Source organism: Cetorhinus maximus, chromosome 13 (genome assembly GCF_964194155.1).
Source record: "Cetorhinus maximus chromosome 13, sCetMax3.hap1.1, whole genome shotgun sequence".
NCBI classification, from domain to species: Eukaryota; Metazoa; Chordata; class Chondrichthyes; order Lamniformes; family Cetorhinidae; genus Cetorhinus; species Cetorhinus maximus.
This window is the reverse complement of record NC_135891.1, coordinates 90,413,181-90,425,328: the sequence shown is the minus strand read 5'-3', so window position 1 is coordinate 90,425,328 and position 12,148 is coordinate 90,413,181. Positions and strand designations below refer to the sequence as shown.

At 42.5% G+C, this 12,148-nt stretch overlaps 1 protein-coding gene across 1 annotated transcript in view; it reads right to left on the bottom strand.

Annotated features, from left to right (window-relative positions):
- Positions 1-12,148, bottom strand: part of LOC144688311 (phospholipid-transporting ATPase ABCA1-like) — a 71,465-nt gene that overhangs the window by 40,789 nt on the left and 18,528 nt on the right. The gene's annotated exons all lie outside the window — the stretch shown is intronic.

Below are 12,148 nucleotides of genomic sequence, written 5' to 3'. Positions count from 1 at the left end.
TGAAAATCAGCCACGTTTATTTCCTGTCCAACCTAATTTTCTCCCCTCCTACCAGAAAGAAAGACTGCTTTAAATAGTACCTTTCACAACCACAGGTCCTCTCAAAGGCATTTACAGCCAATGAAGTACTTTAAGTATAACCACTGTTGCAGTGCAGGAAATGCTGCAGCTAATTTGTGCTCAGCAAGTTCCCACAAACTGCAATGTGATAATGACCAGATAATCTGTTTCTGTGACATTGATCAAGGGATAAATATTGGCCAGGACACCAGGGATAATTCCCCTATTCCCCTTCAAAATGGCACCATGGAGTCTTATACATCCACCTGAGGGCAAGCAGAGCCTGGACTGAACATCCCATTTGAAAGATGACACCCACAACATTGCAGCAGTACTACACTGGAAAGCACAAAAATCATGGCTGGCACAAGTATTGGACTTGAACGCAGGTCCTTGTGATTCAGGAACGAGTGCCACTGACTGAGTCAGATGGGGTACTGACTGATTAGGGGACAGGTCCCCATGTTCAATTCTGCAGATGCTGATCTTTTCCATGACATGATTCCACAGCCATTGCTTTTGATGGGATACGGTTCATTGCTGCCCTATTGTACCTTATCCAAATAATCATTTTTCGTACATCTGTTTAACTCTTGCGTTAGCAGGTTATTGAACGGTGGACAGCATTGCAACTGAGCCTAATCCTGTTCTAACCTGATGTCAACACACCAGCATTATAGAGGGAGGGATCTCTGGATAGTGATCAGGAGCAGGAATGTCCGCTGGTTTCTCTCCTTCCTAAAACAAGACTGCTGAGACCACAATGTTAGAGACCCCTACTGTCCCAAGGTATAACCTGCCAGCCACGCTTACCATCTTGGCTCACATGAAGGATATTCACTTGAAAGAGATACTAAAAGGTGACTGGCAGCTGGGGGCAAAATGCTGCTAACAGTCAGCACCTGGAGAGCTGGAGCCCAACATGAATCAGGATCCTCAAGGCAGGAGAGAAAATTGGTGAAAAGAAAATAAATAAAATTGAGGATGTTGACCAAGTTTCAATACAGATGCAAAAGAAAACTTGCCAGGAGCAGCCTGCTGCAGTTTGAGGCCCATGTGGTTTGGGTAAAGAGCTGGGAATGAGCTGGAGAACCATAAGCTGGTTCCAAGGTCACACTTTGATTGTACTATAAATAAAGCAGGTTTTGGACACAAAGGGGAGCAGAGCTGGAGTTGTTTCAATTTCAAGCTTAAAATGAGTCCAAGAGAAAAAAAGTACAGTTAATAGGACGATAACAAGGAATGCTGGGAGGGGCAGATTGAAAATGACAGTACTCACCAGGTTCCCCTCTGGGAAATAGGAGTTTGCAAATTCATCTGGGTCTCTTGATGGAAGAGGGGGGGGACAAAAACCAGAACAATACTTTCAGATGCAGAGTGGCACAGGGTCAGTTAGGAAGGACATGTTTTTAGAAGAATATTTCTTTAGAGGACAATTGAGGGTTCAGTGCCCATCAGTCCTATAAGTAGTCTGAGCATCTTATTTAGTTTTATGGAGTTGTCTCACATTTACTTGTACAAAAGCATAACCAGGTGTGTAAAAAACATATACCCTTGTGACCCACATCTGATAACATTTCACACAGGTACCCCTCAACCCTCAAGGCCAATCAAGATTTCATACAAATTGTTAAGGTACTTTATTTCACAGATTAACATATAGATTAAGAGTTATGATCAGATTCAAACACGTTTAACAACTGAAACTATGCAAAACTACATCAGTGGGATCTCTTGCTGACTTAACTAATCTAACTCCTCTAATCTGTGTTGCATCCTTCGCACAGGCCTTTTGCTGCCTGACTGCCTCACTACATCTTGTTTCAAACAAAAATATTGTTTCAATTCTAGGGTCAGAGCCTCAGTGTCACACTCACTCTGGGTCCCAAACCTGCATCACTTCTGCAATGCACATGCATTGCAATTTTATTATGGTAAGTAGCTGATTGGACTAGAGTAGCATTTGCTGTCTGATTGCCTGTGGTGGGCATGGGAAGGAAGCAGGACACAGGTAGCAGCAAACTTGTTTTAAAGGGCGACAGCCATTGCTGCGATTGCCATTTGTCCCCATGTTACAAAGAGAAGCTGAGCAGAGGGTAATGGACAGGTCACCGACAGCACCCCCAAACTCATTTTTCCCAACATCTCACTGGGGGCATGACTGAACAGAAACAGCTTGTTCCCTGCCAGTGGCAACAGTAACCCTGCCAGGCTCAAGCTCTTCCTTCTTTACTCTCTAGCCCATTTCCCATGGTTGGAGATGGCCAGTGAGGTAAACAACAGGGACTTGATGAGAACTGGGTGCAGTGCTGGAAACATTTCAATGACCTGCTTTGATCTGGCAAGGTGAGTCCAAAGATAGAACCAGATGGTATGCCTCCTGGTTAGTAGTCACCATTGCAAAAGGGGACATCCTTAGGGCACCCGACCAGGGGAGTGGAGTGGTGTGGGCTCTCAGCAACCTTGATGTCCAATAAACAGGGGGTGAGAACTCTGTTAAATTTGGACAGGAGGCTGGAATGCAGACCGCAACATCTTATGCAAATGGTAAGCTGCCAGTAATGAGGGACAGGCAATGTCCTAGCAGCATTCTTCAGGCCAAGCAGGAGATGGATGCCAGGGGTGTGTGCGTCTGGATGGTAAGGTTCCATTGCTTGTGTCACTGGTGCATTTCAAGGAGCTGGCCTTTTGTTCTGACCAGAGTGGCAAGTCATTGGGATGCTGGAGATGAGGAAACAGGAGTCCAGCATAGATAGGGTGGAAAAGATCAACATCTCCAGATTCAGGTGATGTAATGCTCCCCTTGCAATGAACTGTCAATGCATGAGTTGTCATGTCATTATTTTAAGCTGCATAAACATCTGTTGACTCTCCCAATTTGTCATCACCACCTTCTCTTATGTCTCCTTCAGGGCCAGTTACAGAGGGACAGGAGGCCACAGAGTCAACTTGTTCCTGAGAAGTTAAAGGAGTAAGATATCTCAGCCTGCACCGTCGTATCTTTCTTGCACACACTCTACCAGTGCAGACTCTCACACCTCGGTGGGTCCTTGAGTGTTATTAGGAGATGGAGCTGGAGGATTCGGGGAGGTAGAGTCCCCCTCAGTGGATGGAGGACAGGCACAGTCCTCCTCAGAAGGGGAAACAGGTCGATCTACCTGGAGAACCAATGTGTGGTGTGTGTCCACATGTCAGAGCTCCCAGAGGCACTGTGGAATCCTGGGATGAGAATGGAGAAGTCCATTCACCTCATGTACTCCACAATGTCTCAGTGCAAATTCAATCAGGTTGTATTCTGGAAGGGGAGGATCAAATAGAGGAAAATTTAGAGGCTGATGTCAAACATGATCAAAATAACACTTAAATGAACTACTGGGTGGAGGCAGAAATCTCGCAATCATTCAAAAAAAAGTTGGCCACCTTGATGGAGGCAACTGTAGAAGGAGCCTCACCTGAACCATTTGGCTTGTACTATAAAATCAACTTCTGGTATAGTGGGGGCATTGAGCTGGATCAACCTGCCCGAGTAACAGAGGCCACACTGGCTCAGCAATCCAACTGCTGTACTCCCACTAGACAGAACAGGGAATGAAAAGTTCCTGTATAGATGGTCCTACAAACAAACAGCTTGGTTATCTGATGGATCCACCAGTCGGCTAACTGGATCACTCGGCTTCAAGGATCAACCTGTTTTTGGTACAAATGTCTTCAGGTGTCATTGGGAAACTGTCTTTACAAGTGGGGGAAGATGCTGGACAGAAGCCAGGGACCTTGTTTAATCTTCAATTCAATTTCCAACTTCCCAAGTTCTTTCTTCTTTTCTCTTGCCCATCTCCTGTGATCCTTCACTCTTGTTGGTACGTAGTTGTTTTGGCAGCTCGGCATTACCTATTTTTGTACATACTAGCTGATGTCCTGTGGCCTTTCTGAGATCATGAGGAGGGCTCTAATTTTTGTTGTTAACATGGAGCTGTGTTGATCTATCCCTTTTGAGAGCAGTGCTTGGGTACTCCCTGTTCAAAGACAATTTATAAAGGCACAGCCAAGCAGCAGGTAGCTACTGCTTGTAAATCATTGGCTTTTGCGAGTGATTGGGGTGTCCCAGGGCATTGGATGTCCAGACTTTTGTTCTGAGCCTGGAGGACCCCTCCTGGCCCCACTAAATAAAGTCTCACCTTAGAGGGCTACCTCTTCTTCCCAGAGATGTTTTACTCTATGGAACATATCCGACAGGCACTGACTCAGTAGGTCATCAAAAATGCCATCGGAATCCTAATGTCATCATAGAATCCGAATCTCCACCTATTAATGAGACTGTCTGACTCGAGCAGAAGCCCAACGGTCCTGTCAGTGGCTGTTAATCAAGCAGGAACAGGATGGTAGATCTTTCCTACATTACAACACTGACTACTCCTCAAAAAGTACTTCATTAACTGTAAAGCATCCGGTGGTCATGGAAGTCTCTATAACTGCAAGTGTCTCTCTTTTTTCCTTTGTACATCCATTTTAATTTCACACCCAGCCCATTCCACCAGGCTGGGTTAAAACTACCCCCCACAGTCAGTCCGTCAGTTCTCCTGCAGTTATACTGTAGGCAAGTATGCCTCTCAGCGGGACGCTGAATTATAAGGTCCCAGATTCCTATTCTTTGGTGAATTAGCTTATCTCAGCCAGGATGACAGCATGGGGCTCTACAACTGGCCTCTGTGCCTGAGGGGTTAGGGGACGGACAGCAGTTCAACATTACTGGTGCTTCCACTCCCAGTGACCCCTGCTGGACAACGAAGAGGTGGGCATCAGGCATTGTACAAGTTTGAGGTCCACTCGGATGCCTCAGGTTCACATACCCTGCCGGGCACCCAACATGTATTGGCACTTGTGTGAGCTAAAGGAGAGGGTTAACAGCCATGAATGTTACTTGACAACCTTAAAAAAAACATGGAAATTAAAGGCAACTTTTGTTCAGATCTTTAAATAAAGATCAGGAACATAACACGTTGACACGTCAAATAACATATACAGACATTTAAAAAAAAAATTCATATGCAGTAGACATGAGTCACGTAATAACATACATTTTAAATCTTTACCAAGACACTGACAACACTTTTCAAATAAGACTGAAGGTTTAAAAGAAGCTAGTAACTGTTACTAGAAAAGACCATGAATTAGTCCCACCCCGCGAGATTTTTATTTTGAGAAATCTAGGTGAAAGTCCAAGGCCCATAAAACAGCACACCACCAAGGCTGAAAAGATTAGATAGAAGACAAGATTAACTAAGAAATAGTTAGGTCAGGGACAGTCAAGTTTATGGTTTTTTTGGGTTGCTGGCTTGCGTATCATGGAGCCCAGGGGCCTCTAAGTCTTATAGCCCATACTAGGAGATCCTGGCTATTTTGATTTAACATTTACTCACAAACAACACCAAGAATAGCCCTTTCCAAACCATGAGGCTCTCAAAGCTTCAACAGGACAAACCAACAAGTAACAAATAAGTTTAAATAAAGGTGAGCTGCCTGGACTTTTGAGGGCCAAAGTTCCCAGTCTTAGGGGCCTTGGTTGACATAAAGCTTAATTTTTTTAGAAGTCTGTAGATTGTCAGAGGGAGGGAAGACTAAAGGGGTCATAAGCTTTGAAGTTTTGGAAGTAAATGAGAGTAGATAACTTCAACATAGCAAGGACACAGGGAGGAACAAGGAAGGAAAGCTTATGAACTCTTTCCATAGCATAGACAAAACAGCAAGATAAGAAAAGCCAAAAGAGAATTTGGAAAAGTAATGAGTGCATAACATTTCCTCCAAAGCTCTCACTCTAGTCTCATTTACGAGAAAGCCTGAGATCATCCTGTACCAAATGTCAACTGTTCCTATCGAATATGCAGATAAGTAATGAGACGCACACGCGCACAAAACTGCAGCAATGAGCTGACTGTAGCCACAGGAATACACTTAGCCAAAACAATTTATTGAGGAAAGAATGGGGAAAAATACCCAAATATTAGTTTCATTGTACAGTCTCAGTTATACCGTGCAATATAACACCATTCACAACTTGTATGAACACTCTCTCCATGAAATAGTTTTAATCACTGGTCACAATTGGCTTTACTTAGCACTGCAGAAAAATAAGAATGGGAGTCTATTCATCTTAAAGCTGCCTTTTGTTTCCCAAACAGGAGAAACTCATTTTCTACAGCAACCTCCAACCATTTCTCTCTCCCTGGCAGTGAGATGTGGGAACTGCCAAAATATTGTTCAACATTTCCAGCTCATTTTCACAAGAAATGGGAGAAAGTTTATTCCACCCAGCTTGTCCTCCGGCCCGTAAAAGATTATTTTTGCATTAAGGGAAGCATCATATAGCCAAGGCCTGTTCTCACTGTTACTGAATAGTGACCTGAAGCAGGAATCTAGTTTTTTTCCCCACCAACTCAAAACGTTGAAGCCAACTGTAGTACCCTCCATGCCAAAACAGCAGAGACAAGTTTGCTCAGCAAAGACCAGGAATTGAACTTGGAACCACAGGTGAACCAGGACATCTGAAAGCTTAAATTTGTCATTTTAGTGTTTATTTATTGTTGCAAGAAAAAAATGATTAGGCAAGTAGATCTGAACACAGTGGATGGTTGCTATAACACAAAGTTTAGATGACAATGACAGCAACTTGTATCTATAGCATCTTTAACAGAGTAAAAGATCCCAAAATGCCTCATAGGAGTGAGTGTTATCAAACAAAATCTGACACCAAATCATGTGGAGATATTAGGGCAGTTGACCAAAGGCTTGCTCAAAATAGCAGATTTTAAGGAGAGTCTTAAAGGTAGAAGCAAAAGGAGGTTTAAGGAGGGAAATTCCAGTGCTTTGGACCCTGGCAGCTGAAAGCACAGCCACCATTGCTGGAGTGATTTAAAAATAGGATGCTCAAAAGGCCAAAACTGGTAGCGTGCTGATATCTCACAGGGTTGTGGAGCTGGAGGAGATTCCACAGATAGGGAGCGGGGGGATGTCATGGAGGGGTTTCAAAACAAGAATAAAAGTAGTTTAAAAATTGACATGTTCCTTAACTAGGAGCAATGTAGGTCAGCATGCACAGGGGTGATAGGTGAACTTAGTGTGTGAGCTAGAACACAGACAGCTGTGCTTTTGGATGACCTCAAGTTTACAAAGGATGGAACATGGGAAGCTTACCTAAAGGTAAAATGATGGATGAGGATTTCTGGAGGTGAGCAGAGGTTGGGGTGAATTGGACGATGCTAAGGAGCTAGAAATAGGCAGTCTTCGTGATGGCACTGATGTGGTCAGAAGCTCACCTCTGGGCCAAATATGACATCAAAGTTGCAAGCAGTCTGCTTCAGCCTCAAAGTTAACAGAGAAGGATAGAGCCAGTGGCTTAGGAATGGAGTTTCTGGCAGGGCCTGAAAACAATCACTGTCTTCCCAATATCTAGTTGCAAGAAATTTCTGCTCATTCAGTAAGTGGAGGTGTCAAGAGAAGTGCTTCTAAACTCAGGGGGATTATAAACCAAGTTTATGCAACCTACCCTCAATTTTACCCTTTAAGCTTTATGTCATTATGGTGACTCTGCACTGTAGCACCTCAGATTTGAGATCCAATAGGACCTTCTCAGAGCAACAAATGAAAGTTTCTCACCACATGCCCACATCAAGAAAAATAATTGGAAAATACTGTTTCAATCTGATCACCATGTTACCAAAAAGACAAACACATGCTGCAGGAAAGAACAACAAGGCTGATCCCAGTGTAAGCGTATGAGCAAAAACAGAAGAAGCTTAAAGTCAACTGTGCCAAAAGGTGGTGGTTTTGAGTATCTCAGAGAAATATAACACTTTAATATGATAAACTATAGCCAGAATACCACTACAACATAAACATGGAAAGCAAGAGCAGAGGACAAAATTAAATTTGTGATTAATAAATGTAAATTAGTCATGGACAAAAACAAACTGTCTTTAACTTTCTGCATCTGTCTTTCCTGTGAAGTGCACTGGGACAGTTCGCTACATTAAAAGGTTCTATACGTTGTTGCTGTTCCTAGTCATAGTATCCACTTTCTAATTTTTTTTGTATGACTGTCAGGCACTTTTGTCATTGTCTCTATCTGCGATTCTCTTCTTACCTTTTCCCTCCCCATGTTCCTCTCTCCCAGATGTCAGACCTCTTCTCTTATGCCTTTCATACATTTTCTCTTCCCTTCTCTCTGCATACTTTTCCCTTCTTACTCTTTATCAGCTCTAAAGAGCTGAAACAAACTCAGAGAGGCTCAGGTTCAATAGGACTGAGGTGGAGTAGGTCAAACCCAGTTGTTAGGAGGAAATAAATACTTAGAGGAACATAAAAAATTACAAAAAAGAACTTTAAAAATAGAAACGTACGAAATAGAGTGATTTGTGTGTTTGGATAGTATCTGCTTCATCAATAATATCATGTGGGAACTGGTTCCTGCGTCAGTTAGCATAGACATATGTTGGGATTTGATTAGTCTGTGGTATCTCATCCATGGTGCAATTAGCATTGCTTAAGGATTATTATAATGTTACAAATATAAAACTTTTTAACAATGTAGAACTCTATCAACCTGCATGATAGGAAAGGCAAAAGCATGGGAACATACAATAAAGCACTGGATACCAAGATGAGACAGAGAGGGTAGAGCTTCAAAGGAGCTAATTGGCCTCATGTGTTAGCCACATGTGGCAGCCCAACTTCAATCCTGGTTGTGGTGAATTAAAGCAGCACAGAGTGGGGACTGAAACTGGGACCGAAACTGGCCTGTTTGGCTGGATGCTTTACTCAGTAATGCATTCAACAGCATTAGTGGTCGAGGTGGTGAAGCCATTTAACATCCACTGAACTAGCAACAAAGCACAAATTCCCTACATTTATTGTAATTTTCACAAGCTACAAAATAACATTGTATCATGCTGCCGACCAGTCTAGCCCAATTTCCTCCCTTATTCTCCTGATGGAGCCAACTCTGACCTATGTGCAGTTCTACAATTCCAACCACCCTCTGGTATCTCACATTCAATTGGTAATTCTTCATATCTGAGGCTTCACAGTGAGCACTGCCAAGCTAATTAGGCAGTGGTGGGCACAGTAACTGAGCTCAAAGACATGTGACTTTAATTCTGGCTTGAAATCTCTTTCTCCCACTAAATTCCCAGACTGCTTAAAGTAGCATTAAATCTTTAAGCACCTAAGCAGCACAATCAGCAATAACATGCAAAACCTCTTACAGTCAGCATGTTCAAGCAACCTGCTGGAAAATTTCTTTTTTAAATATAGGGGCAGCGGGGGGCGGGGGGGAGTGTTTGAGAGTCTTCTCTCAGGGGCAGGAAGGTGGTCAGAGGGTAATAATCAGGATATCATAGGTTTGCCAACTGCAATTAAATGTATTCTTAGAGGTTATTACAAGACTTGCCCCCACACTATTGCCATTAGTTGGCCAACACATTCATCCTTGTGACTTACTGCCTATGTCATTGGAAAGCAAAAAGACTCATTACCTTGACCATTAACCAAACTGCTCTTTCCTCCCCACTTTCAATATTTTTATATCTGGTAAAGAGAAATGCTCAAAGACCATAAGACGTAGGAGCAGAAGTAGGCCATTCGGTCCATCAAGTTTGCTCTGCCAATCAATGAGATCATGGCTGATCTGATAATCCTCAACTCCACTTTCCTGCCTTTTCCCCTAAATTTTCGATTCCCTTACTGGATTAAAAATCAGTCTCTCACAACCTGGAATATACTTAACGACCCAGCCTCTACAGCCCTCTGTAGTAAAGAATTCCACAGATTCACTACTCTCAGAAGAAATTCCTCCTTATCTCTGTCTTAAATGGATGACCCCTTACTGAGATTATGCCCTCTGGTCCTAGACTCTCCCACAAGGGGAAACAACCTCTCAGCATCTACCCTGTCAAGCCCCCTGAGAATCTGCTATGTTTCAATAAGGTCGCCTCTCATTCTTCTAAACTCTAATGAGTACAGGCCCAACCTACTTAACCTCTCCTCATAAGAAAATCTCTCCATACCTGGAATCAACCTAGTGAACCTTCTCTGGACTGCCTCCAATGCCGGTGTATCTTTCCTTAGATAAAGGGGACCAAAATTGTTCACAGTATTCTAGGCATGGTCCAACTAGTGCCTTGTATAGTTTTAGCAAGACTTCCCTATTTCTATACACCATTCCCTTTGAAATAAAGGCCAACATTCCATTTGCCTTCCCTATTATCTGCTGAACTTGTATGCTAACTTTTTGGGATTCATGCATGAAGATGCCCAAATCCCTGTGCTGTAAGGAAATTATTTTTTAAATTTGTTTTTTTTGATGCTGAGGATTTTTCTCCAGGGTTGCACAGAGATATGCCCAGGAGATTGATCTTCAATTCCTGGAGACTCCAGGCCAATCCTAGAAGATTGATAACTCAAGAATATCACCTGGCCTTGAGTGGTCCCCTGTGCCTGCAATGTCCTGGGAGCCAGTCAGCAACCTCTCAGGTGACAGGGGGCAGGCAAACGAAGGCTGGGGATAACAATATGGAAAAAATAAAAGAGGGAAAGTATCTCCCTAAAAACAACCTTCTAAAAATAGCTCAAGGATTTTACAAAAGGTTCAAAAAAAAATTTGAACAGAACGAGTAAAGTAGCTAGGACATTTAGCAACAGTTCCAATGGAGTTGATCCAATGAGCGCATTTAGACATTATAGCACAGTAAGCACTTCCATTCAGCTTTGTACAAATTTTAATACACATCTGCCTGTGTGTAGTCATAAAAATTATAGCACATTACAATCTCATTTGGCTCATTATGTCTTTACCAGTTCTAGCTCTTTCATTACAGCCATCTACCCCAATCCCATTTCCCTACCCCGATCCTTATTCAACCTTTTCAAATTTATTCAATCCCTGTTAAATTATGTTAAAGTGTCAAAGGTGTGCATTTCCACAACCTGACATCTTCTTCATCTTCAAGTAGAGTGGGGTGGAGGAGGGGGGGTGTTGTGAGAAAAATAGGGATTCAAATGGTAGTGCAGCATCTTTTGCCAGGAATTGGTCCTGTCACCCCAGAATTGTGTGTCTTATATATATCGTTTACAAAGATTTGCATAGATCAATTTCATCTCTTCCCTATGCTATTAAATACCTTATTGGTTAAATTTCCTAATTCCAGATGGGATGTCTGAAGGGACACTACAACTTACCTCAGTCCCTTGGTTTGGGAGGGGCAGGGAATCGAAGAGTCACCCAGAGTTCCCAATCCTGACCATTATCCATTAACTCTGACTAGAAAAATGTGCCAGAAAGTACGAACAAAAGAATGAGTGGGAGTATGTCAGATGTGATGTTTTCATAGTAGAAGTCTGCTGATAGTCTCAATCTGGGCTGATGTTTGAAGCATGGCCAATTGAGTAGGAAACCGAAGAGCAGCCTAAACTGCTAGAGGCACACTCCTGCCAGAGAAGGGAACAGGAAATAGTCGTTTGGTAGTACAGAATTTGAGCATGGCTGAAAAAAAAGTTTTTTTTGTCAAAGCTTTTCATCTTGCACTCATAAGGATAATGCACAAGAATATCAAATGTAAAGGGAACAACAATTTATATTGTGTGAGAAGAGAGTTACATTGGTGGTGCATTCTCCATGCCAATACCTCTACCAAACAGAGTTCACTTGCCAACCAATCAGCACTCTTTTCTCACAATATAAAATTGTTGTGCCCTTTATATTTGGTATTCTTGCGAATTGCCCTGAGTGCAAGTCGTAAAGCATTGACAAAGGAATAGAAAATAAGACAAAATAAAATAAAATTTTACAGTAGTTTCTATCCTCACTACTAACAATTTAAGGTGGTGCATAACTAGCTGCACACACATTTAAGGGCAATACTTGCTTGCTCAGCTAAAAATATACAAAATTAAAGGGCCATAATGTAGGTGTAACTACAGATCTGAGGTAAGTTTAGCAACTTAGCTCTCCTCCCTCCCTCAGCCTGTTATTCTGTTAATTACCCTAGTTATAGACTCCTCCACTTCAGAAGATTGAACATGTAGGATAACAGCAAAG